The sequence below is a fragment of the Bos grunniens genome, chromosome 6, assembly GCF_055505025.1.
Source record: "Bos grunniens cultivar Pamir isolate PY7600 chromosome 6, Bosgru_T2T1.0, whole genome shotgun sequence".
Classification (NCBI taxonomy): Eukaryota; Metazoa; Chordata; class Mammalia; order Artiodactyla; family Bovidae; genus Bos; species Bos grunniens.
The window spans coordinates 28,671,907-28,699,152 of record NC_141170.1 but is presented as its reverse complement, the minus strand read 5'-3'; the positions used below and the strand labels follow the sequence as shown (position 1 = coordinate 28,699,152).

The following is a 27,246-nucleotide window of genomic DNA, read 5'->3' as shown; positions in this document are numbered from 1 at the left end:
CAACATCAGGGTCTTTTCCAATGAGTTGGCTTTTTGCATCAGGTGGCAAAAGTATTAGTTTCAGCTTCAACATCAGTCCTTCCAATGAATATTCAGGTTTTATTTCCTTTAAGATTGACTGGTTTGATCTCATTGTAGTCCAAGGGACTCTCAAGAGTCTTCTCCAGCACCACAATTCGAAAGCATCAATTCTTTGACACTCAGCCTTGTTTATGGTCCAACTCCCACATCCATACATGACTACTGGAAAAACCATAACTTTGACTATACAGACCTTGGTCAGCCAAATGCTTAGTATTTGGCACAACCCTGACTATTGACTGGACATAATAAGAACCTAGGTAGTGACAAAGTAGGGTCACTAGAGTGGGGTCTAGAGCAGTGGTTTTCCACATATGGTCTGGAGACACTTAGGAGATCTTGAAACACTGCCAGGGTGACTGTGAGGTCACAAGACTTCATAACATTAGAATGTGTATGCCTCACAACCCTCCCACCAATTCTCTCTGAGTGTTCAGTGGAAGTTTCAGTGACTATGTGATATGTGATGATATCATTGCTCTGGTGGCTAATGGAATATGAGTTGGTATTTTAAACTTTCTGTTTTAATTTCTAATACAGTAAATATCAATGGCTATAATCCATATCTTAAAGAAAACTCTTTAGTTCAGTTCAGTTAGTCGCTCAGTCGTGTCCGACTCTTTGCGACCCCATGAATTGCAGCACGCCAGGCCTCCCTGTCCATCACCAACTCCCGGAGTTCACCCAAACCCATGTCCATTGAGTCGGTGATGCCATCCAGCCATCTCATCCTCTGTCATCCCCTTCTTCTCCTGCTCCCAATCCCTCCCAGCATCAGAGTCTTTTCTTCGCATGAGTCAACTCTTCGCATGAGGTGGCCAAAGTATTGGAGTTTCAGCTTTAGCATCAGTAGTTTAGGACCCTCAATAATTTTAACAGTTTAAAAGTATCTTGAAACCAAAAATTTACAGTTCTGGAACAATGCTGTCCAGTAGAATTTAATGCCATAATGGAAATATATGGAACTTCCATAGATGGCACTAGTGGTAAAGAACCCGCCCTCCAGTCCAGGAGATGTAAGAGATGTGAGTTCAGTCTCTGAGTCAGGAAGGTCTTCTGGAGGAGGGTATGGCAACCCATTCCAGTATTCTTGCCTGGAGAATCCCATGGACAGAGGCACCTGGCAGGCTACAGTCCAAAAGGTCACAAAGAGCTGGACATGACTGAAGCAACTTAGCACAGCACGCAGCGCAGCACAATGGAAATATTCTATCAAACTGCACTGTCTCAGATAATAGCCATTAGGCATATGAGACTGATGACACCTAAGATGTGGCTAGTGGCTGGTGCAACTAAAGAACTGAGTTTTAAATTTTTTGAGTTTAAATTTAAATGTAAATTGCCTCTGTGAGTGATGCTATCATATTGGGCAGTGCAGACATAGACCATCAGTTCCCTGACTCCTGATTTAATACTTTCTTAGCTTCCCTGGTGCCTCAGATGTAAAGAACCTGCAGTGCAGTGACCCAGGTTTGATCTCTGGTTGAGAGGATCCCCTGGAGAAAGAAATGGCAACCTATTCCAGGATTCTTGCTTAGAGAATCCCATGGACAAAGGAGCCTGGTGTGCTATGGTCCAGGGGGTCGCAAAGAGTCAGATGTGACTGAAATGACTAACACTTACTTACTTACTTACCTACCAGTCTTTTATACAAGTATTTTTACAGTTTTTCCTTCTGCTAACTATCAAACTCTTGGCTTGGTTTATCTGGTATATAAAGGAATATTTAACAACAAACATGCAATGACAGAATTCTCCCGTGTACCTCTGAAATGTGAATAAATTCCAACTCAAATCTTTGACTCTAAAAAATAAAAAAAATGTTCTAAAGCTTGTAGTTGCCCCTTTGAGTTACGCAGACTTCAAAATAATGTTTATTCGTGCTTCATCTTGAATTAACTATATAGGCTTCAGATGATAGTTTTTAAATTATAAACAATGTTTGGGGCTTTGTTTGTGTTGCAGTTGCACAGACACAGGAATGTCCATGCTTGGTTACACAAGGTTAGCTGAGTGTTCAGACATGTTATTGTTAAACTGGCCTGCTTTGGTGTGGTCATCATTCACTAGCATCTGGATCTCAATGAGCAGAAATCCTGGATTTCTCAATTAGTAGAACTGCCTGGATATTGTGCACCTGGCTCTTACTAATCACAGAATTAGCTTGATAATATAAGCTCTGAATTATGTGACTGTATGAGTTACTAAATCTCTCTAAGCCTACTTTTTCCCAAGGAACATAGGGTAATGATAATATTAATTAAGAGAATTAAATGAGCTAATGTACATAAAACACTTCATACAACTCCTAAAAACTGTAAATATTCAACAAATGGCAGTTGTTGCCCAAATTATGGCTATTAGAAGATGTGCTATGTAAATACAGCTAATAGCCATATTAGAGAGCCAATGATGTGCTGGACAGAGTGTCAGCGTCATGGAGTTTACATCTAGTAAGGGAGAGGGACGAACAATTACATAAATAAAGAGGAGTTCTAGCTGGTGCTAAACTTTCTAAGAGAATAACTGAGTCATCAATAGAGAAAACCGTTTAGATGGAGAGGCCCAGAAAGACCTCTTGATGTAAACTATATTTAAACTGACATCTGAAATACCAGTAGGATTTACTGGTTGAAAGATGTTTCAAGGCGTGTCAGTTCAGGATAATGGTTAATAAATAGGCTTAAAATCAATGACTAAACAAGACATAAGCTCATTTCTCCGTCACATTTTAGTACAGGATGGGTGGTCAGGCTCTGCTCTGTAAAGTAACCTGGGGATCCAGGTTAGAAAGGCAACTCTGTCTTCTCATTGTGATGTTCAGAGTTGCTCCCCATTATCGTTTCCAGCCAGCAGGAAGGGAAGGGAGATGGATATATAGGGAGAACTTTAAACAAATGACCTGAATATTGCACTTAAAGGAAAGGTCATCTGGATGTTCAGATAGGCTATTACTGAACTAACCTGCCTCAGTGCGATCATTGTCATTCACTAGGACCTGGATCCCAGTTAGAGAAATTCTAGAGCAGTGTGGAGTTTGTGCACCTGATTCTTCCAAACCAAACTCACAAGAGATATATGAGCATACAAGGGCATCCTTAGAAGTATACATTTTTAATTGACCGAGTTTCTGAAACTTTCTAAGCCTATTTCTTCCTTGTGAAGTCACATAATGATAATATTACTGCCTTGTCTATATGTTGTTGAGAGAGTTAAATGAGATAATCCCTTGCACTCATATGCTACTGATGTCAGATGGCTTGTTATAAGGCTACAGCTAGATGAAAGGGCAACTAGGAAATTTGTCTCTCACAAGACAGTCATATTCTGAGTAAAAGGGAAAATTGATTGTGGTTTCTACAATTTATGTCTACCACACAGGCAGAGGAAACCCAAAGCTGTAATATGGGAAAGAGCTTGGCACACTAAAGGAACCAAGTGGAGACTAGGGTGGATTAGGGAAAGTGGTGTGAACATGAGGCTAAGTGCCAGAATCCTCTTCTGCAATCAATTTATAATCCACTAGGAGGCACAGACCATGACTTTCTTGGTGGCTCAGGCAGTAAAAAATTTCTTCCGCAATGAAGGAGACCCAGGTTTGATCTGGGTCGGGAAGATCCCCTGGACAAGGGAATGGCTACCCACTCTAGTATTTTACCTGGAGAATTCCATGGGCAGAAGAGCCTGGCGGGCCACAGTCCATGAAGTTGAAAGGAGTCAGGCACTATTGAGAGACTTTCATTTTCTTTCAGGAGAGACAGAAATAAGCAAACGTGATTAATGCTATTATAAACACAAATAAACACCATGCATTGGTAGCAGAGAATGAGGACATTGCTTTTCCTCAGGAGTTTGTGGCGAATGGGACATTTTAGATGGACCTCTGTGGCAAAGAATTTGGGTGCGAGGTGACAGGTGGAGTCATGGGAAGGAAGACGGGCATTTGTACAGAACAAAAGCAAAGGCAAGGAGCCAGGAAATTTCAGGGTAAATTCCAAGAGTGCAAGGACTGTGGTTTAAAACATGGTCAGAAAGAGAATTTGCTTGGCTCCCAAGGAGAAATTCTGCACCGTTATTACAGCTGTGTGTTGTGCTTAGTTGCTCAGTCGTGTCAGACTCTTTGTGACCACATGGACTGTAGCCCACCAGGCTCCTCTGTCGACGGGAATTCTCCAGGAAACACCGGAGTGGGTTGACATTTCCTCCTCCAGGGAATCGTTCCAACCCAGGGACCAAACCCAGGTCTCCTGCATCACAGCGGGATTCTTTACCATCTGAGCCACCAGGGAAGCCCAGTAATACAGATAGGAAGTATTATAACAACAACAAAAATTCATGGAGTTAAGATGTAATATCAGTTCCTTGAGTTATGTTCAAAACTGTTTGAGAAAACAGTGCTCTCTGTCTTCATCTAATATCATAAAAAGTAAAGTTTCTCAGTCGTATCTGACTCTTTGGGACCCCATGGACTGTAGCCTACCAGGTTCCACCGTCCATGGGATTTTCCAGGCAAGAATACTGGAGTGGGTTGCCATTTCCTTCTCCAGGAGAGCTTCCCAACCCAGGGATTGAATCCAGATCTCCCGCATTGTAGGCAGACATTTTACCATCTGAGCCACCAGGAAAGTCCTCTAATATCATAGGGCCCCCTTTATTCATCTCTCCAACTAAGGAAAAACTCCTTTGCATCAAAATCTTGTTGAACAAGTGAATACTTCTGATGCGCCAATTTTATCAAAAAGATAAAATATTGCTGCACTCTTATCAGTAACACACACACAATACAGAAGTAATTTTTGTTTACTTACTCTGAATTTTACTTCAGAGTAAGTACACTTAGAACTTCTTTTTTTCTCTCAAAGTTAAAAATATATTCAGACCTTCATTCACTTGCTCATACACTTGTTCATTCAAGAATGTTCATGAATGTCAACAATCTATATAAATGCTAGACACTGGGATGTGAATAAGACACAGTCCATGACCTCAAGAGATACAGGATCTCATAAGAATGGGAGAGGAACAAACATTACAATATAATGCAGAGCAGGGTCAAAGACATGATATTATGTAGGTATACATTAAGTGCAGAAGGAGGGGGTTGCTCTGTGAAAAGAAACAAGGAAGGCATTATGGGAAGCTTGAATATTGATTTGGATTCTGCAACCTGAAGAAGAGTCTTCCAGTCTGTGGGGAAAAAAAAATCACAAATTTCTGAGTATGGCTGGCTAGTTTAGGAGTGGCAGTTAGTCTAGAGTAGATGGAACAGCTAATCAAAAGAAGGAGAAATAGAATAGAATATAGCAAGTCAAAGTTTTAGGAGCCTGAGCAAATATTTTTGAAATTTATTTCAAAATAATGGGAAATGATTGCAGATCTTTAGGAGCCTGAGCAAATATTTTTGAAATTTATTTCAAAATAATGGGAAATGATTGCAGATCTTTAGGAGCCTGAGCAAATATTTTTGAAATTTATCTCAAAATAATGGGAAATGATTGCAGATCTTTAGGAGCCTGAGCAAATATTTTTGAAATTTATCTCAAAATAATGGGAAATGATTGCAGATCTTTAGGAGGAGGATAGACACAACTGGATCCACATTTTAGGAAGAGGGCTCTGGTGACAACACAAATGGTAAGAGGCAGCTGAGCTCAGTGAGCACAGAAGTGTGGTCTCTACAGTGCATCCTACCCTTTCATCGTTGTGTGATACTGAGCAAGTGATTCACTCACTCGGTGCCTTATTTTCCTCTTCTGTAAAACAGGATAATGATGGCTACTTTACAGGGTTGTCATGAAGATTAAATGAAGTAATTCCTATCAAGATTTTAGAACAGTGCCTGATACTTAATAAGCATGACAGTATCTATTTCATAGAGTTGTGAGGTATTAAATTAAGCAGACACATGCAAAGCTCTCAGCAAAGAGCCTGGTACTTAGCAATTGCTCACAAAAGGGTAGGTTTTATTATTAAAAGGTACTCTTCCCTTGTGGCTCAGACAGTAAAGCGTCTGTCTGCAATGCAGGAGACCCAGGTTTGATCCCTGGGTCAGGAAGATCCCCTGGAGAAGGAAATAGCAGTCCACTCCAGTATTCTTGCCTGGAAAATCCCATGGATGACGGAACCTGGTAGGCTAGTGTCCATGGGGTCGCAAAGAGTCGGACACAACTGAGCAACTTCACTTCACTTCACTCATGCAGGGAGCTTGTAATCCCATAACTCTTTACCCTTGGATAACTCCCAGCCCTGGGGATGTAACTGACATAGCGAAAAAGAGGACAGGCTTGGGAATCAAGTAAGCTTGATTCTTGTTCTGCCATTTAAAGTGGTGTGAGGGACTTCCCTGGTGGTCCAGTGGCTGAGGATCTGATTTCCAATGCAGGGGATCTGGATTTGATCCCTGGTTGGGGAATTAAGATCCCACATGCCAGGAAACAACTAAACCCACATACACCATGACTAAAGAGATCGTGCTCTGCAACAAGGGAAGCCTGCACGCTATAACAAGAAGCCCACCTGCTGCAACTAGAGAGAAGCTCCCATGCGCCAAAAGTAGAAAAAGCCTGTGTGCCTCAATGAAGACCCAGTGCAGCTGATAAATAAGTATTTAAACGGTGCTGTAAATGCGGACATTTTTCTAGAACTAGGACCACCTCGTTTCCCTCTGAGATAATTAGAGTACTTCCCACTCCCAAAGGCTGTTGTAAAGGTCACAGGAAACAGTTTATATAGAGTAGCTAGACTGGTGCAAAGTGAACACACAGTAGAAGTTGCTTCCCCCTCAGTTACGAGCTCCTCCTTACATCTCCTGTGAAAGATGAAAAGTCACACACCCTGACCTCAGCCTCGGTACGCCTAGTCTCGAAGACAGTCTTGGTGAGAAGCCAGGCAGAGGATTAGGCACTGTTTTGGATCATGACTTAAGGGTTTTAGAAAAGGACAGGACTAGAATGAAACTAAACCAACTCCTTTACTTGCCAGACCGCTTGCTCTCTGTCTCCCGCTAACACATAACCCAGACTAGCCACAGACCACCAATGGGCAGATGAGCCCTTGTGCAATGTTTTCAACTGGATAAAGTGTGGGAAATGAGGCAAGAAGGAAAGACCAGCAGACAGGGCATTTGGGAGTTAAACGTATTAGGTTGGCCAAAAAGTTCGTTTGCGTTTTTCAGTTACATGTTATGGAAAACTCTGAACAAACTTGCAAGCCAATCCAATATAAAGGATGACTGTAATGCATCTGGAGCAGAGGACAACATATGCATTAACATAGAGGGAGGTGAGATTTTTTTTCCCCATCAAAACACAGAATAAGCACACCTAAGTAAGTAAGGGTTCTTCATATTTGGATGGTGTTATGTCATAGTGGATGAGAAAGGTGGTTTGGAAATATGGATTATTGAGTTCAACCCTGGTTTCACCACTTGTTCAGCCTTGGCAAGATATTTAAAATTTCTCAGCTGCAGTTTCCTCATGCAGTGCTAAGTCACTTCAGTTGTGTCCGACTCCTTGTGCCCCCATGGACTGTAACCCACCAGGCTCCTCTGTCCATGGGATTCTCCAGGCAAGAATACTGGAGTGGGTGGCCATTTTCTTTTCCAGGAGATCTTCCCAACCCAGGGATCAAACGTGCAACAGTTTCCTCAGTGGTGCCTAAATCATTACATTCGTGCAATGATAAAATATCATAATCCATACAAAGCAGGTGAAATAGTCTTGGCTCAAAGCAGCATGTGTTTAAAATATTAACTATTGTATTTATGATTTAAGCTTTTAGTTAAGTCAACACAGCTCAAAATATATAAAGGAGAGGTAATTATCTATCTGTTGTAGGTGGTACAGATGACAAGTCAGAGTTAGATACCTACTTTATAGCCTGAATGATATAATTTCTTAGATTTAGTCAGTATAGAATGAACCTAAATTGATTCCCCTGAAAATGACTTCCAAATAAATTCTTTTTTTTTTTCCCATTAAAAAATTATCTTTCTAAACTTCTGGATCTCAGGAACTTCTCTGTTTCTAGAGTAAATACTCTTACTAAGCATTTTTACTAAGTGATTTGCTTCTCAAATATCTTCAGGCTTGGCCATGGCTCATAAATCTTTTATGCATCACTACCACTCTGCCATGTGGTTTGGATTTATTGCCTTTCCTTCAATCTGTATAATATTGGGTTGGCCAAATTTTTCATTTGGGTTTTTCCATACCATCTTACAGAAAAACCCAAACAAACTTTTGGCCAACCCAACACTTCTTGGAGACAACAGGGCTGTTTTCACCTTCTTGCTCTATGATAGCATTAACTTTATCTAGAAGGTGCCCTCCTGGTCTCTACTTGGCATTGGTCAAGTGCCAGTTTTGTTCCTAAAGTTGTGCTAGGTACCCTGAGTGTACAGGTGCAAAATATGGGTCGTGCCTTCTAACAGTTTCAGTTCAGTTCAGTCGCTCAGTCATGTCCGACTCTCTGCGACCCCATGAATTGCAGCACCCCAGGCCTCCCTGTCCATCACCAACTCCCGGAGTTCACCCAAACTCATGTCCATTGAGTCAGTGATGCCATCCAGCCATTTCATCCTCTGTCGTCCCCTTCTCCTCCTGCCCCCAATCCCTCCCAGCATCAGAGTCTTTTCCAATGAGTCAACTATTCACATGAGGTGGCCAAAGTACTAGAGCTTCAGCTTTAGCATCATTCCCTCCAAAGAACACCCAGGGCTGATCTCCTTCAGAATGGACTGGTTGAATCTCCTTGCAGTCCAAAGGACTCTCAGGAGTCTTCTCCAACACCACAGTTCAAAAGCATCAATTCTTCTGCACTCAGCTTTCTTCACAGTCCAACTCTCACATCCATACATGACCACTGGAAAAACCATAGCCTTGACTAGACGGACCTTTGTTGGCAAAGTAATGTCTCTGCTTTTCAATATGCTATCTAGGTTGGTCATAACTTTTCTTCCAAGGAGTAAGCATCTTTTAATTTCATGGCTGCAATCACCATCTGCAGTGATTTTGACGCCCCCAAAAATAAAGTCTGACACTGTTTCCACTGTTTTCCCATCTATAGAAATAAATCTCAGATGCATGGAACAGCTAGAGCCAAGGCAATTTTGGAAAAAAAAAAAAAGAAGAATATGGTAAACACAGGACATGGGCCCACCAGAGGGATGAGAATAGATATACATTGCTTTCTGGGAAACAGCGATCATTAGAGCCAAGAAAAGGAAAGGATACAGTGAAAAAATATTTCTACAGGCCAGATGGCTGACTGGCAGCACCACAGCTGGGGACACCATACTTCATAACCTGCTGTGGCCCCTTCTAGGCACACAATGCACTTTTCTCTATGGAGACATTATAAATAGTGCTTAGTTATCAGCTTTGTTTACCAAGGATGATTAAATCCAAAGAGGAGCTAAACTATAGAGTACTAGAGAACATTAATAATTAACATTTTGGAGGATAATGCAATGTAAAAAGAACTTTTGCTTACCTTGCCTTACTTAAGGCTGACAACTAACCACTCTATGAGGAAGTTTATGATTTCCATTTTCAAAATGAGTAAAATAAAATTGACAGAAATTAAACATATTTCTTAAGGCCACTAATTTACCCCCAAGTGATTACTGGTGGGTGTTATTGTGTTCCATCACTAAAATCTGTGCTATATCATACTGCCTCATATTTGGGATTAGAAAGGTTATGGATTTATGTGTATATGCATGTGCGTGTGTGTTGATGCTGTGTCAGAAAAGGGATTATTCTGTGAAGCAATCCAGCATTCAGCACGTTATTTCTAGACAGAAAACATGTCAAATACTAACAACCCAACTTGGATGCAAAATTTTAGAATATAACCCACTTGTAAATTGCAAACTGATGACAGAAAATATAAATATGGGCCTCCAGCCTAGCATTTTACTATCTTATTTTTCTGTCAAGCAAAAAGATGTCGATTTCCTTTTCAGCATAGTTTTCCAAGTACTGATTGATGAGATCCTTGGAGATATACTAATATAGGTCTATTTTTCTCTCTCACTTTAGAATAAATAATTGTGCTAGAAATGAAAGGATCCCCTTTATCAATAATAACAGACTTCTGAGACTTTCCTGAAGGTCTATCGGTTAAGACTCTGCATTTCCACTTCAGGGGGCATGGTTCAAACCCTGGTTGGGGAACTAGGATACCATGTGGGCCATGGCTGCACCATGTGGCCAAAAAACAAAACAAAAAATAATAATAACATGCTTCTCTGCTAAGTTGTATAATGCATTAGTTTCGGAGGAACTTTTTGCTATATACCCATTACAAAATGGGGTTTATATTTTACTTAGACTGTTTGGCTTTAAATGAATATGCATTCCACACTGTATTCCATTTTATTTTCTAGTTTTCCTATCTAAGATCAAGATTTTGGTCAGAGACACTCAAGCCATATTTGCTTCAGTGAATTTGTAAGTCTTCCAAGCTCTTGGCTGTCTATCCCTAGATTATTCCATTACCTCTCTACTATGTTCCCTGACCTCCCATGCCTCAGCCAGGATACTTTTTGTGCTAAGAATTTTCACCAAGAATTACAGATAAATGTCTAAAAGCGTTTTGAAAAAGATTGTCTATTTCCTTTTCTATGGTTCCAAAAATTTGTCAACATCTGTTTAATAAAATGAGTCTGTATGTTCCTTCTTTTGGGAAATGAATAATTGAAGACATGTGAAGCTCAGTTAATACCTTCATGAGGCTTTGATCTCTGTTAACGCCTCCGCCAGTTGGCCAACATTTTAGAATGATTTAAACTGTTAAATACTGGAATGTGGCAACCGTTTCCATTTTTTCATAAAGCTTTGTCAATATTGACATTAAAACATGTACACACATTTAAAAGATGATATGAACTGAAAGCTGAACAGTGACTTCTATTCCTACATCTTCTTCAGATCAAGAATTTTACTTGAAAGGATTGCTTTGTCATTTTTCTTATAGTTAGTACTTGTTATTGTAATTTCTCTCATAGTTAGCACTTGTTATTGAGAAACAAAAGTTAAATAATTTGTTCAAATAAATAAAGTAATAGTCAAGGCTAGGATTAGACCCCAGGTTTTCTAATTCTTATCTCCTAGTCCTGAGCTTGTTTCACAGGATTCTACTCCTTCTGATCTCTATTTCTATAAGGCTGATACCAATATCTAAACAGGAAGCTGTCATGGACAGTACGGTTAGTCTCTAATGATCTTCTGCAAGCTCCCATGGCCATCATCTTTGCAACTTTTTGAGCTTTTCCCGGTCCTTTTATTAAAAGGTTTAGACTTATTTGCCAGTTAACTTGTGTTATTCTATCTTTTGTTGGCAATGTGGATTTAGCACTAAGTGTGCAATTGAAAGGGCTTCCCTGGTGGCTTAGATGGTAAAGAATCCGCCTGCAATTGCGGATTCTTTGTGGAGCTTATCTCTTCATGGTGAATTTGTTAAGTGCTGAATTATGGTATTGAGAATAATAATAGTTCTACTTATCTCCAGGCTTTTGAATTATGCTCTGGTCATGCTTATGAGACATTTTGTGGGTTGGAAGATTTTTCCTTTCCCACCTGCCTAGACATGATATGTTACAGAACAACTCCAAGTAAAAGTCTGACCACACAGCCCAACCCGCAGGGGAAGTCAGAGGACTTGGGAGGACAAGCAGACACCCTCAAATGCAAAGCCTATTTGTCCAGACCTCTGTTCCACTGAAAGCAAGCCTTCAGCCACCAGAAAAGCTAAGAAAGCAGTAGATCTAGCTTGAACCAAGATAGAAGTCACGGTTGAGTAATATTGTGAGACAGTCAGAATGTGAAAGCTTGGAAGAGAGAGACTGGAAAGCCAGACTTACTGGGGTAAGTGGCAGCATAGTCAGCGCTTGATCCAGAAGTACTCAAGAAAACAAAGCCTGCATTTAATGAGTAAAATTACTTGGGAGAAAATACATTTCAAGAATTGCAAACACTAACTTGTTAAATTAATATCAGCTAAACAGTGGCCTTTATTTTGAAATGAACTTGTCTTCTAACTCTAAATGATTAGACATTTGAAATTCTTTGGGAGGTAAAGCCATTGCAAAAGGGCAAATAAGGGGTCAACAAAAAGAACAGACAAAGTCTCATGGGAAGTTTTAAATTATTTTTTATTAAAAAAAATCTGGAGCATTAAAACAAAATCATGTCTTTGGGATAGGAATTAGACTTCCAAAAATATATCCTAAAATTTAATCTTACATAACTGCATTAGAAACTTTAAACACAAAGATATCAATGTAAGATTTTTACGAGAAAAATGAAGGTACCATAAATTCTTAAAAACATGGAAGTTGTAAAATAAATGATTTTCTTCATGGTAAATGAAGAAAACATCATGTTCAAACAATTTAAAATAGCTTAAATTGTGCATTATGATGCATCAAGTGAAAAATGTGAAAACTTTGAATTGGCAAAGTATTCGCTATGTACACAAAAGCTTCAAAATACAGACTGACTATCTCTTCAATTCAGTTCAGTCACTCAGTCATGTCCAACTGCTTGTGATCACAGCACGCCAGGCCTCCCTGTCCATCACCAACTCCTGGAGTCCACCCAAACCCATGTCCATCGAGTCAGTGATGCCATCCAACCATCTCATCCTCTGTCGTCCCCTTCTCCTGCCCTCAATTTTTCCCACCATCAGGGTCTTTTCAAATGAGTCAGCTCTTCACATCAGGTAGCCAAAGTATTGGAGTTTCAGCTTCAACATCAGTCCTTCCAATGAACACCCAGGACTGATCTCCTTTAGGATGGACTGGTTGGATCTCCTTGCAGTCCAAGGGACTCTCAAGAGTCTTCTCCAACACCACAGTTCAAAAGCATCAATGCTTCGGCGCTCTTTATAGTTCAACTCTCACATCCATACATGACTACTGGAAAAGCCATAGCCTTGACTAGATGGACCTTTGTTGGCAAAGTAACGTCTCTGCTTTTTAATATGCTGTCTAGGTTGGTCATTGGAGAAGGCAATGGCACCCCATTCCAGTATTCTTGCCTGGAAAATCCCATAGACGGAGGAGCCTGGTAGGCTGCAGTCCACGGGGTCGCAAAGAGTCGGACACGACTGAGTGACTTCACTTTCACTTTTCACTTTCATGCATTGGAGAAGGAAATGGCAACCCACTCCAGTGTTCTTGCCTGGAGAATCCCAGGGATGGGGGAGCCTGATGGGCTGCCATCTATGGGATCGCACAGAGTTGGACACGACTGAAGCGACTTAGCAGCAGCAGCAGGTTGGTCATAACTTTCCTTCCAAGGAGTAAGTGTCTTTTAGTTTCATGGCTGCAATCATGACCTGCAGTGATTTTGGAGCCCAGAAAAATAAAGTCAGCCACTATTTCCACTGTTTCCCCATCTATTTGCTATGAAGTGATGGGACCAGATGCCATGATCTTAGTTTTCTGAATGTTGAGTTTTAAGCCAACTTTTTCACTCTCCTCTTTCACTTTCATCAAGAGGCTTTTTAGTTCCTCTTCATTTTCTGCCATAAGGGCGGTGTCTTCTGCATATCTGAGGTTATTGATATTTCTCCCAACAATCTTGATTCCAGCTTGTGCTTCCTCCAGCCCAGCGTTTCTCATGATGTACTCCGCATAGAAGTTAAATAAGCAGGGTGACAATATACAGCCTTGATGGACTCCTTTTCCTATTTGGAACCAGTCTGTTGTTCCATGTCCACTTCTAACTGTTGCTTCCTGACCTGCATACAGGTTTCTCAAGAGGCAGGTTAAGTGGCTGGTATTCCCATCTCTTTCAGAATTTTCTACAGTTTATTGTGATCCACACAGTCAAAGGCTTTGGCATATATCTTAGCAATGCAATTATGTGACATTTATTTCTCAATTATTTTTCAAATATTCTGAGGAACACAGAAAGTGGTCTAACATCACACACAAAAACTCCAGGTCTGCATTTGGCTGTCTAGCTTGTAATTTTTACTAGCTTTATGATCTCATATACCCTACCAGGCCTTGTTATTTTGGGTCTCAGTTTCCTCATCTGTGAAAATGGAATAATAATACTTAACTAATAGAACTGTTGCAAAGATTAAATGAAATAATGTAAAGCAATAGACAGTCCTGACACACAGTTACCATTTTAATAAATTTTAACCATTTATTACCTTTAAAAAAAGGAAAATGTGCACATGCACACCCACACACATACATATCTAAGTTTTAAAACTTGAAAATAAACACAGCTGCCCATTCTAAAAGACAGCTGAGTATTGTTAAAAACCCAGTTTAATCACAGCTTATTTTGCTTACTTAGTTTACTTTGAGAAGGACATAGCACTGAAACAGACAAAGAGTAGGCTGGTCAGATCATCAGTGCAAGTCCTGCCTAAGCAAAGCATGCCTCTTCCCTATGGCTTCATTCAGCTCTATTCCTCATGGATCATGTTTATCCAGTTCTCTCCTGATTGCTCAGTGCTTTGGGATGAACTGAGATTATTAATCCTGTCTTATGAACATGACATGATATACCTAGAAATATAGATTTTCCTACAAACCATTGGATGTGGAAGTGTAATGTTCAAATGCTTTTTTTCCCACTCATGGAGGATTACAGACTCCATCTTCTTTACAGGCCACCTGTAAAAAGAGAGGAAGTGCTAGAAAAATGTACTGAGTTTAGTTTGTATATATTTGCCGTTCCCTATACGTTATAATAGTTCACTATCTCAAGTGTCTGTCTTTGCTTCAAAAAGGAACAAAGGGTGGATTGAAAGAGATAATCCCAGACTTCCCAGTGGTTCAGTGGTTAAGAATCCATCTACCAGTGCAGTGGACATGGTTTTGATCCCTAGTCCAGGGATATCCCACGTGCTGCAGAGTAACTCAGCCCACAAGCTGCAAGTGCCGAGCCTGCGTGCTGCAGTTACTGAAGCCCGTACACCCGGAGCTTCCCTATGCTCCATAGCGAGAGAAACCACAGCAATGAGAAGCCGGCGCTCCACAACAGAGGACTGCCCCTGCTCAATGCAACTAGAGAAAGCTGACATGCAGCAACAAAGACCCAGCATGGCCAAAAACAAATACAGTAAATAAATAATGTTTAAAGAAAGCCAATCCCTCAGAGAACAGAACTGCCGGAGAACTAAGCAGTTTAATCCCAATTCTCCATTAGTGATCTCTATCCACGGGACTGTGTAGTTTAGTAGAAAAGTAGAGGCTGAATTTTCAATCCAGATTTACTGCAGCTAAAATTGGGAAAATTATTTAATTTCAGAATGTTGAATTTTCCATTTAAAAATCAGGATCTATGACAGATACTTCAGAGAGTTATTAAAAGGATTAACAATTATTATTTGGAATAAGATATATGGTATGTAGTAGGCATCCATTGAATGATAGCTGCTACCATACAGGGACTAAACACAAGGAAGTGTGGAATTTCCATAATGATAACAAGTGAAAATAATTGCTAGCATATAACATGTACCAAGAATTATTTTGAACAGTCTTCCTATCAGTCTGCAGTTAGTCCTCATAACAGCCTTTAGAGTTGGATAATATTATCAATTTACCCAATATTAATTTATATAATATTAACTTTTCTCTGTTTTTAGATAGTGAGCATGATATGCACTCTGAAGCTCCTTGCAACTCTATTAATATCTATATTATAAAATATCTATCTTGCTCTAGCTTATGAACTCTTCAATGACAAAAAGTAGATCTTTGTATTCCCAGGTTTTTCCTGGTTTATAGTATTCTAAGGTTAAGCTATTTGCCTCTGAGATTGGGAACTAAGCACTAAGTACTGTGTTCAGCACAGAAATTAATTTCATTTAAGATTTTAGGAGCTCCAAAGGAATGAATGGGCTTCCCTGATAGCTCAGTTGGTAAAGAATCCTCCTGCAATGCAGGAGACCCTGGTAGGATTTCTATAAGCCAGGGTCAGGAAGATACGCTGGAGACGGGAAAGGCTACCCACTCCAGTATTCTTGGGCTTCACTCCTGGCTCAGCTAGTAAAGAATCCACCTGCAATGTGGGAGACCTGGGTTCCATCCCTGGGTTGGGAAGAAACCCTGGAGAAAGGAAAGGCTACCCACTCCAGTATTCTGGCTTAGAGAATTCCATGGACTATACAGTTGCAAAGAGTCAGACACAACTGAACAACTTTCACTTTCACAAAAGAATGGACTAATTGCATCTTTGTCATTCACAATACATATTTGCACATTTAAAGATCAGAGTTTTATGGTAATTGTCAAGATCATTCACCAGTTTGTATTGAGTAATAGCTCAATAGAGATGTTATCCAGGGTGGAGTGCTGTATACTGCTGCTTTTGGAGATCTGTTGCCAATTCAGTGTTTTCATCACCTTCTGCTGGGCCCACCAAGTCAACCACCATATAGTCCACTCATTTCATCTGGTAATACTCTTTGCTCAAGGCCTGTGTCCACATAATTAATGGAACCAAGTGTGGTTGGTTGGACCAGTCTTTAGACCATAGAAATAACCAGGGACCAGGTTGCAATCTACAGAGTCTGGTTAAGTGGCCACAAACATGGCTGGAGTCAGATACACTGGGATTTGCTCATCAAAGAACTGCAAGCAATCAGTGGAATGCACACTAGCAAAAAGTCCTTATATTGATATAGAATTCTTTTCTGCATGAGGACAGCAAAGAAAATGAATCCAAAAGAATGTTTACAGTCGTTATAATAAATCTGTTTGAAATCTACAAATCTCCTTCAGAACAGTATTTCATGAAATTGAATTCAATGAATTGCCTGCAGACATTTCAGGGAAGAGTCAGGGATTAAATGACTTTTGCACAATAAATTTATTTTCTTGATGATATGAGTGCTTTTAAAATAGGACATTTACATAATTTTAACGCAGTCATATGTAAGTGGTTTGTGGTCTAGAGTATTTCACCTCCTGAGTAATCTTTTCATCAGCTTATGGAAATCCTATGGTTGTTCAGGAATATGCTTTTATATTCCAATAGGGACATGGAGAAGTTTGAAAAGCCCATAATTTCCTTTTAAATTTTACTCACCAGTAATACAAGACGATACTTATTTAAAGATGCAACTACCTATACTAATGGTTGCCATCTCCTTGGAAATAAGCATGCAATTTTTTTAAAAGAGCAATATTGATTGCTATTTGCGGGCCCTGTTAATGTTTTTATCTTTTTCTCCCTGCAGAGTTGTTTCAAGAGTCTCACATAACTTTGAAGTAAATGTTAGTCAAATATTGATCCAACACTATAATAGAAATGTTGAGGACACTGAGTGAGAGGTTACAAAATATCTATGATATTTATTTATATATCTATTTATATCTATGATATAAAATATCTATGTCATGTTAGAATGCTTCAAAATTAATGCATCACCCTCCTGAAAATTTCAAAAGAAGCTATGTAGGCAGTAGTACTGCAAATTCTAGAGCATCAGTTCCACCTTCTAAAGTGAATTCTCAGTGATTAGTGAATTAGTGAATGCTCAGAAATTAGACAGTGCTGAACATATGAGCAAAAGATTATGATTTATAGGACATAACTGGAGGCAAGTCAAGTTGACTGGTAAGGTTATGAGTATATTAACAAAGACAATATCATATTGAATATAAGCACCCATCTCCTGGCAATCTAAAAATACAAGTTCAGAATGCCCTGGTGGTACAGTGGATAAGAACCCACCTGCCAATGGAGGGGACACAGGTTAGATCCTTGGTCTGGGAGGATTCCACATGCTGCAGAGCCATTGGGTCCGTGCGCCACAACTACTGAAGCCCAGGCACCTACAGCCGGTGCTCGGAAACAAGAGAAGCCATCCATTGAAGAGCCAATGCACTGCAACCAAGAGGAACCCCTGCTCACTGTAACCAGAGCAAAGCCCACACACCACTGAAGACCCAGCACAGCCAAAAATAAAATAAATTTTAACATATATTAAAAAGAAAAAAAAGCTTTGACTATTAGTAAATAGTGATGGACAGGGAAGCCTGATGGGCTGCAGTCCGTGGGGTCACAAAGTGTCAGACATGACTGAGCAACTGAATTGAACTGATTAGTAAATAAGAAGGAAAAAGGAAAATACCAAGGGAAAGCCAAAGGTAGGTTGATGACCTACCCTGGAAGGAGAGATATGTGCATCTACTTTGTGAAGAAAATTATGGTGTAGGGTCTCAGCCAGGCAGACGTTTAAAGAGAGGTCATATATTCTGCAAAAACTTCTTTTGGAAGAATATTCATCATTGCCTCTCAATCATGTAATTATTCTTTCCTATTAAGTAAATGAACAAAAGAACTTGCATGAAATCTCTGCATGATCTATTCTATTGTTTTAGTGATTATCATTTATAGGTGCTGCTGCTGCTAAGTCGTGTCAGTAGCTGTAGAGCTAATAAAACATTCTCTGTCTTGACAGGTAAATAATCATAAAGAAGTGTACAATCCTTTCTTTCTTTTCAACCCAGTAGCTTAAAATTATTATAAAATATTTTGGAAGTTAAGAATGATGTAAAAATAATCTAGTAAATAGTTGTTCTGCTTTAGGAAATAAAAAATTATACCACAGTTGAAGTCCCTGTAGATGCTCCTCAAATGCATCTCTAGGAGTTGCCCCTATTTTGAATTTGATGATGAAATGTGCAGAATCACCTGGAAGTTCTTTCTGTTGGGCAACCATGATGACCTATAAAGTCAGTAAGTAAGTGAAAGTCTTTCAGTCGTGTCCAGTGCTTTGTAACCCCATGGACTACAGAGTCCATGGAATTCTCCAGGCAGAATACTGGAGTAGGTAGCCTTTCCCTTCTCCAGGGGATCTTCCCAACCCAGGCATGGAACCTAGGTCTCCCACATTGCAGGTGAATTCTTTACCAGCTGAGCCATAAGGGAAACCCAAGAATACTGTCCCTTATCCAGCATATCTTCCTGACCCAGGAATCGAACTGAGGTTTCCTGCATTGTAAATGGATTCTTTACCAACTGAGCTATCAGGGAAGCCCTAATGACCTATAGAACTATTTTAATAGTCAATGCTTTGGATCTGGCTATTGGCAGTAGAAAGTTTCAAAATAAAAAATGTTCAGAGAGAATTAGGATAATGAGCTTTGACTTATTCATAGTGAAAATTTGCTAATGTTCTGATAAAACAGAGAATAGCAACTCAAAATAATAGAGAATAGCCAATCAAAAATAATTTAGTTCAAATTCCTAGATGCTTCTTTGAGATCAAGTCAGTCTCTGTCCCATTCTCCTGATCTTGTTTACAACCCTATTATTACAACTACCCTCCGAAGGAAGAAAACATCTTAGGTTGAGAGCTGGGAGGCGTATACCTCTATTGTTTTCTAGGTCACATACGCCTCGGTGTTCCTCTGATTTCGGTCACTGCAGTGGGGAAGAGCGCCGGACAATAATCTCAGCAGCCTTGCACTGGGAACTTCCACATCAAGAGCTGGCATCTTTCTGCATTCCACTTTCACAGCTTTCACTAAGGTAGTGGGAGTGTGCCTGACTAGTGTGCAAGAACAGCTGGCCCGGAGCTGGGGGCTGAGGAGTGGGGGGAGGAAGGCAGGATAATGCCCCTGTGCCCCTGGGAGCCATCCTCAACCACTGGCTGGATGAGGAGAACTGACGGTTATCTACTCCAGACTCCAGACCTCTAAAGGAGAATATTAATCCCCCAACATTGTCTGCTTCCTGGAAACTCCAGGGAAATAGAGATCCTGTTGTCCACAGCAGCAACTCAATGAGGAATGCTTGCTTACACTGACTTTACACACTTCCCTGTTCCATTTCTCTGTTTCTTTTCTCTGGTGTCCTGAATCTCTCCACAGATGAACTACCAGGACCCAAAGCCTTGTTTAGTTTCTGATCTTAGGAAAGTAAAAACTAAGGCAGTTCTTTTAAAAAGAGAGAGAGAAAAAAAATTTTTAATTATTTTGTCTACAAAAATACATCTCTTTCATCCACATGTATACACTGTTATACTTACAATGGATAACCAACAAGGACCTACTGTATAGCACATGGAACTCTGCCCAGTATTATGTGGCAGGCTGGATGGGAAGAGAGTTTGGGGCAGAATGAATACGTATACAGTTCAGCTGCTCTTCTCTGCACTTGAAACTATCACAACTTTGCAAATTGACTATAGTCCAATATTAAATAAAAAGTTAAAAAAAAACACATAAAGAAAAGAAACACTCTGGGAGTTCAATAGATTGTAAAATTATTTATCTTTCCATAGCCCAGTTGTCCACATTAAAGTTCCTTGGTTTGCATTGCTTTCGTCTTATGTTGTTTTCTCTTTTTGGACACAAGCATCAACACCCTGCATCCTAGTTTGGTTGCAGGATGGTGATAATGCAACCCCTGATGCTCTGCCCCTCACCTCCCCTTAGTGTTATGTTGCAATGAACAGATTTGTGCATGTGCGTGCTCAGTCACTCAATAGTGTCTGACTCTTTTGTGACCCATGGACTATAGCCCACCAGTCCCCCCTGTCCATGGGATTTCCCAGGCAAAAATACAGGAGTGGGTTGCCATTTCTTACTCCAGGGGATCTTCTTGATCCAGGGATCAAACCCACGTCTCCTGTATCTCCTGCATTGGCAGGCGGATTCTCCTGCATCTTCTGCATTGGTAGGCAGATTGTTTACCACTGAGCCACCTGGGAAGCCAAACAAAGTGAGTCACCATATTTCTGGGATACGCTTTATGCTTGCTCAAGAGGTTACAGCTCTTGTATACTTTTCCCAAGTGGCCTGATCTCAGTCCCTATGGTTAGTTGTGTTTGTTGGCAATGAATCTAAAGATCTAAGTATGGTCTGCCTTTAGAAAACACTGGACTGTGAGTCAGAGACCCTTGGTTCTTTTTTATGATTCTACTTAATATGTTGAGTAACCTCCTACCCTTTCTGGGCAGTTTTTCCATCTGTAATGGAGCCACCCAACTGTATGCCAGACTAAGAGTGGCAGAGTTAGTTCTAGGAGCCTTTCAGAAGCTTAAACTAGAATTAAGCTAATTCCACTGCACCATCCTGTGTTTAAAATCAAAAGTATTTCTGTAAGTTGTTTTATTTTGATGTGGTTGGAAATATGCTTTGACTACAAAAGAAGTAAGAGTGATGTTTCATCCTTCTGTTTAGTAGTTGAATTCTGATGCAGGGTGATTATTTATAACTGAGAGAAACAAAAACATTTAAAATACTGAATAACGTTATTAGTTCTTTACATTATTTTCTAAACCTCATCCTGGTCAAATCAATATCATATTCCCTTCTAATAGCAAGGTTTCATTCCTTTGCATAAAACAATGCATCAACCTACAGGACACTTCTGGGAAGTAGAGCTTGGCATTTAAGAGTACTCTGTTAGAACATACACACAAACCTCTCCCACACTAAAACTCTGTGCATGAAAATATAGGTTGCAGAAGGGAGAGGAGTGGAAGCAAGGAATTGCATGTGATGGAAAAGCTCCTTTCTTTCATTTTACTTTCAGCATGGGAGTGTATGTGTGGAGTGAGGGGAGACATGGGTTCCATCCCTGGTGGCTGGGGGAGGAGTGGGTGGGAAGATCCGCTGGAGGAGGAAATGGCAACCCACTCCAGTATTTTTGCCTGCAGAATCCCATGGACAGAGGAGCCTGGTGGGTACAGTCCATGGGGTCACAAAAGTCAGACATGACTTAATGATTGAGCACATTTTTGTAATAGAGATGGCTTATAGTTCTGCAAATTCTCTTTAATGTTCATTGATAAAAGCTACAGCCCGTTCATTTATCTTATCATCAAGCACCATAATCAGATTAATAACTATTTTATCTGCAACACTGAAGAAGGGGTGGATATGGGGGAGGAGTGGAGGTAATTTTTATTTGGAAGGAGAGACAGGAGGCTCTGGAGAGCAGGCTCTGGTTTGCCAGAGAGCATTGATAAAGCTGTAGGTGCCAAGATGCAAGAACAAGGGAGAAGCAAAGAAGCTTGGGAATGAAGGTGGGATGGTACCAAAAAGAAAAACTGCTTAACAATCATGACTTTGCAATTTTCCTTGATGAACTCACAATGATGTGTCTAGGTTAGCACAAAGATGACAAAATTCCTCCCATCAGCTCATCCCAGTTTTCCCAGTAGAGTCTGGTCCCCGCCTAGAAAAAGACAGAAAAAGGTTAATTTAAAAAGCTGTAAAAAAGAAAAACTCTCTATATTACTACGTACTCAAACACACACATGAATGTTTGAACACATCCCCCTCTCCATATTTAATTACCAGTATATTAAAAATATTAGGATTCAAATCCTAAAATATTGATCCTTTATAATTATCATACAGTACATGAAGAAATGATTCCTGTAACATATGCCTCTCAGCTTCTGAACATCTCCTTACTATCTAGTTTGAGAGGCTATTTCAGGCTTACCTCATACTTTCCCTTTGGTTGCTGTCAATCCTTCGTTAAAGTGCTCTGCAACTACCCCCTTATAATTCAGTGTGTGAGTATTGCTGGTGATGACATGGGACAGAGGAGGTGTCCACCATCCTCCCTTCCGCTGACACTTGCTCAAAGCAGCAGCTGCCTATCACCAAAGGTCACAATCCAGAATTCCAGACACCCATAGTGCCTCCATACATTTCTTTAGGACTCCATTATATTCCAGATTCCATTGGTTTTTGTAAATGATTTATTAAATGAATTTAAAAATAAACATATTCATATCCTCTTAGTATTGTGTCGTCTCTTCCATCCTGGATCATATCCTTTCATATTTGAATCTCCAGATTTCAGTATAGCTTTCACCACTTGGTAGATTCTTAATAAATATGTGATCAGAGGAAGGAAGAAAGGTCCATCTTATCAATATTATTAGCAATTCAGACAGAAATATTAAATGCCATAATATGCCTAAGGCCTGTAGCCAATGCCTGGCAAATAGAAGGTACACTATGAGAGCAACCAAAGGAAAAGCTGAGCTATTTCTGTAATCTGATGGTTCTGGCACATAACAGAAAATAATTATTTTGGTTTACCTCATTCTCAACATTCCCTTTGACAACATAATAAACAAGTCAAAGAAATCATGAAAAGGTGCATTTGATGCTACTCTTGTTCAGCCTCAGATTTGAACAATTTTAAGAAAGCTGTTTTAAAGGACAATGGTAAATTGAGTTTTCTGATCAAATCATTGTAAAGTAAGTGATTGTCCAGAAAGCGTGTGTAAGTACTAAATTGAAACCACAAAACCAACAGATGAATCCTAAGTAGAAAGGACAAAATCTGAAAATTATGGTTACCATGTTTACAATAAATTTATTACTGCCTGAACATTGCTGCAGTTTTACACAAACCAAAAGAATCTATAAATGAATTAATGCCTAGACTAGTTTCAGAAAATAGTTACACTTCTAGCTGTAAGAATGAATCAAAGTTTAGGATTATAACTGACTTTGATGGGAAACAGAGGGACAGATCAGTGAAGAAGCACATAGATTTAGTATTAGTGACAAGGTTCTAGCTTTGCTGCTCACAGTGTGCATTCATGAGTGTTTTTGTTATGCTTTTCCTAATGCTTTATATTTTTCATCTTTTGTAAATATTTCTTTTTATTTATCAATTGTTGCATAATAAAATAGCATATAGTCAACATTTTGGAAACTACTAATCTAGTATATCAAGCCCTTGGTTACCTTATATGTTAAATCAAAATAATACTTATAAAATTATCATTTCAATTAGATGAAATATGCAACAGAATGCTTGGTATATGTGTGCAACATATATAACCATTTATGCTAATCTTTGTTCCAATTTTAAAACTGGTCTTTGAAGGTACACTTTAGTTTTGGTAAGTTTCAAAAGATTATGTATGAATATTGCATTTGAGTTCATCTTGAAATGCTTTAGGTGTACAAGTACATTTTTGATGAAAGTGACCATATCTTAACTGAACAGCTTTCTCCAAAGTATAAAGAGAATATGAAACATGTGTCCTCCATATAGTATTGCAAATGCTGTTTAATGTCTTTGTCTTGATGACTGCCTGCAAGCACTAGCCATAAAGCAATTAAGAATATAATTTTAACAACTCACATAAAACATTTAGTTGGAAATCCTGGGCATATGGTGAGTCACATTTAATTATTAATTGTTATTTATCTACACTACAACTAGACTGTCTAAATTACTTTCTTACAGGATAAAGGGAAAAACTTCTGTAGATTAGTAAGTTCAACAGTTTAATCTTATTTCTGCTTATTTTCCTGAGACAAAAATCAAATACATAGCAGAGCATGCACATCAAGTCTTTCTCGATTATTCTGAAAAGTCTATAAGCTCACTCAAGAAAATATAGTTTTCTATATTTTTATCTAAAGTGTATACTCAGACCACCTTGCTAAATTCTGGGCTGCACAATCCCTAGCAATGCTGGGCTATCTACCCTGCTGGCCCCTTCTTGCTCTGCAAAACCAAACCAACAAACATGGAAGATGGTGCACCATTTAGAGCTGGATTTTGAAGCTGAATTCAGAATCAGTTGAGAAATACCATCGGAGATGTGTTTGGATCTTTCCATTGAAGATTAAATTAATTCTTTCCATTATCCCATGGTATCAAGAGTGAAAGCAGTGATGGTAACCAGAAATACTATTATGTCCTAACCATGTTCCAGGCAGGGCTTCCCTGGTGGCTCAGACAGTAGAGAATCTGCCTGCAGTGCAGGAGACCCGGTTTCAATCCCTGGGTCAGGAAGATCTCCTGAAGAAGGAAATGGCAACCCATTCCAGTATTCTTGCCTGGAGAATTCCATGGACAGAAGAGCCAGGTGGGCCACAGTTCATGGGATCACAAAGAGTTGGACATGATTGACTGACTAAACATTTTCACTTTTTCTTTCATATTCTAGGCAAAATGTTCAGCACTTTACAAGCACATGTGACCTACTTCAAATCTCATAAAAACCTCTATGAAGAAAGTTTGATTATCTTGAAGTGACTTATTCAAGCTATGCCACTATTGAATTAAACTAGAATACCAAACTTCTGATTCTTATCTATAACTTTTGAGGGTGATGGATATTTTTAACCTCTATACCACAGTAACCAGTGAATCAGTGAAGTTGCTTAGTCATGTCTGACTCTTTGTGATCCCATGGACTGTAACCTACCAGGCTCCTCCATCCATGGAATTTTCCAGGCAAGAATACTGGAGTGGGTTGCCATTTCCTTCTCCAGGGATCAAGCCTAGGTCTCCCTCATTGCAGGCAGATGCTTTACTGTCTGAGCCACCATGGAAGCCCAAAGTAGTTCTTAAATGGTCACTGTATTAATTATTTTACAATTTATTCAAATATCTACCAGTTGCAATCAATTGCCAAGCATTTCTCCTAGAATTACATTATCTAGCCTGGAAAGCATCTTTGAGGGTCCATCTTAAGATCTTAAGGAAATAAGAGAAAGAAATAATGAATTAGTCATGATCTTATAAAACCTTTAATCTGTGGTTTTCCTGACAGGATCTTACATGGTTTATAATTTATAGCTTTTCTCTGTGTTTCAGGTAGAAGAAAATAAAGAGGAAAGGGTTCTGAAATGGCTTTGCAAGTATTTTTGGTAAAAACCAAAAAATAAATAATTGCTAACTAACCAACTTATAAAAGAGGAAAAAAGTAAAGATTAGAGATTTTCTCATCCAAGCAGGCTAGGCCATGCACTATTTGAAGTGTTCAATGTCAAGTATAATTTATTAACCACTTTTATTGAGACTAGCCTTGAAGAAAAATATATAGACACATTTAACAGCCTTCTTGACCATTTCAAACATATGAGGCTTGCTTTTCTATCTTCTTCCAACCAGTGGGCAATTGATTATTAAGGAGACCACCTACACTTTCAATTATTATTATTACCATAAATTTTGCTGTAGTAAATTCTTACTGTTTGATTCATTTTCTATGACTACAGAGCCCTGAAGGGATATGGATTTGGGGCCACCTTGTGACGGATTTAGAAAAGTCCTGGAGTCTGGCCCCTAGGGTCAGAAATTTTATTTCAGTTACTAAATTGTTACCTTTCAACAAATATATTTTGCAAAGGGGTTGCATGTGGTAATGGCTGATTTTTACTAATGAAAGAATGATTACCAGTGTTAGACTAAGTTGACTTGTTTTTGTGTCCCAGCCACTGCCATAAACATATATATATATTAACATAGTAAATCATTTTATGCTCACAAGAATACTATGAAGTAAATGCCATCATATCACCACTTTACAGATGAGGCAGCCAAGGTTTAGAAGGAATAAATAATTTATCTAAGTTCCTGCAGAGAGCAAGTGAGGTCTTAAGAAACCTCAAAATATTCTGGCTGAAGATATGAAAAAAAAGCTGTTCTATGTGAAAGTGAAAAATGACATGAAGTAAATCACCGTTTAGGAACATTTTAAAGCTTCGAATTGTATGTTATTAGGATATTTTGGATTAGAGACTCTGTATTTATAAATGCACAAAATAACATAAAAAGAAAATAATCCTGGAAGAAAACCAAAAAACTGATAATATTATGAACAAACTCAACAGTATAGAAATTACAAAGCATAAATAATGACATGCCTGGTACTTATTCCCCTATGATCTATTTTTGATCTTTCAGTCATGTTAAAAGATAATTTGTGTGTGTGTATGTGTGTGTGTGAAACTAAGGAGCACATATTTTTCAAGCTAAAATTAGTGCTAAATACTCTTGAATTCTATTTACAGTGTGCTGGAATTTTCACTGAATTATGCATCCTATATTTTTCCTTCAGGGATCACAGACAACATCCTCAAAAGTAGAAACACTACTTTCTCCCTATGTTGTTTGAATTTCCTATCTCCATTGTTGGCGTAGACATGGGGTTCCATAACCCGATCCCCACTTCATGGAAGAACTTTGCTGTCTGGGGGCAGGGAGCTGCTTTGACCAAGATCATGGCCTTCCTGGGTCAGCCTGCATTCAGTGGCTCAATGAGAGTACAAAGGTGGGTCATCTCATCTCCAGGTGGGGTGACATTATTTGCTCTGGGGTGGGATGACATTATTTTGCTCCAGGTGGGGTGACATTATTTGCTCTGGGCTAAGTCTGTGTCGGAGAAGGCGATGGCACC

At 39.4% G+C, this 27,246-nt stretch overlaps 1 long non-coding RNA gene across 7 annotated transcripts in view; it reads right to left on the bottom strand.

The window, feature by feature from the left end:
- Positions 1–27,246, bottom strand: part of LOC147370475 (uncharacterized) — a 71,921-nt gene that overhangs the window by 30,453 nt on the left and 14,222 nt on the right. The window contains exons 2-5 of one of the 7 annotated variants that reach the window (XR_015165307.1): positions 22,170–22,253; positions 17,796–18,381; positions 14,644–14,725; positions 12,236–14,129 (exon numbers count right to left, since the gene is read on the bottom strand). This is a non-coding gene — a long non-coding RNA (uncharacterized LOC147370475). The other 6 variants (XR_015165308.1, XR_015165305.1, XR_015165306.1 and 3 more) reach the window with 6 other exon arrangements.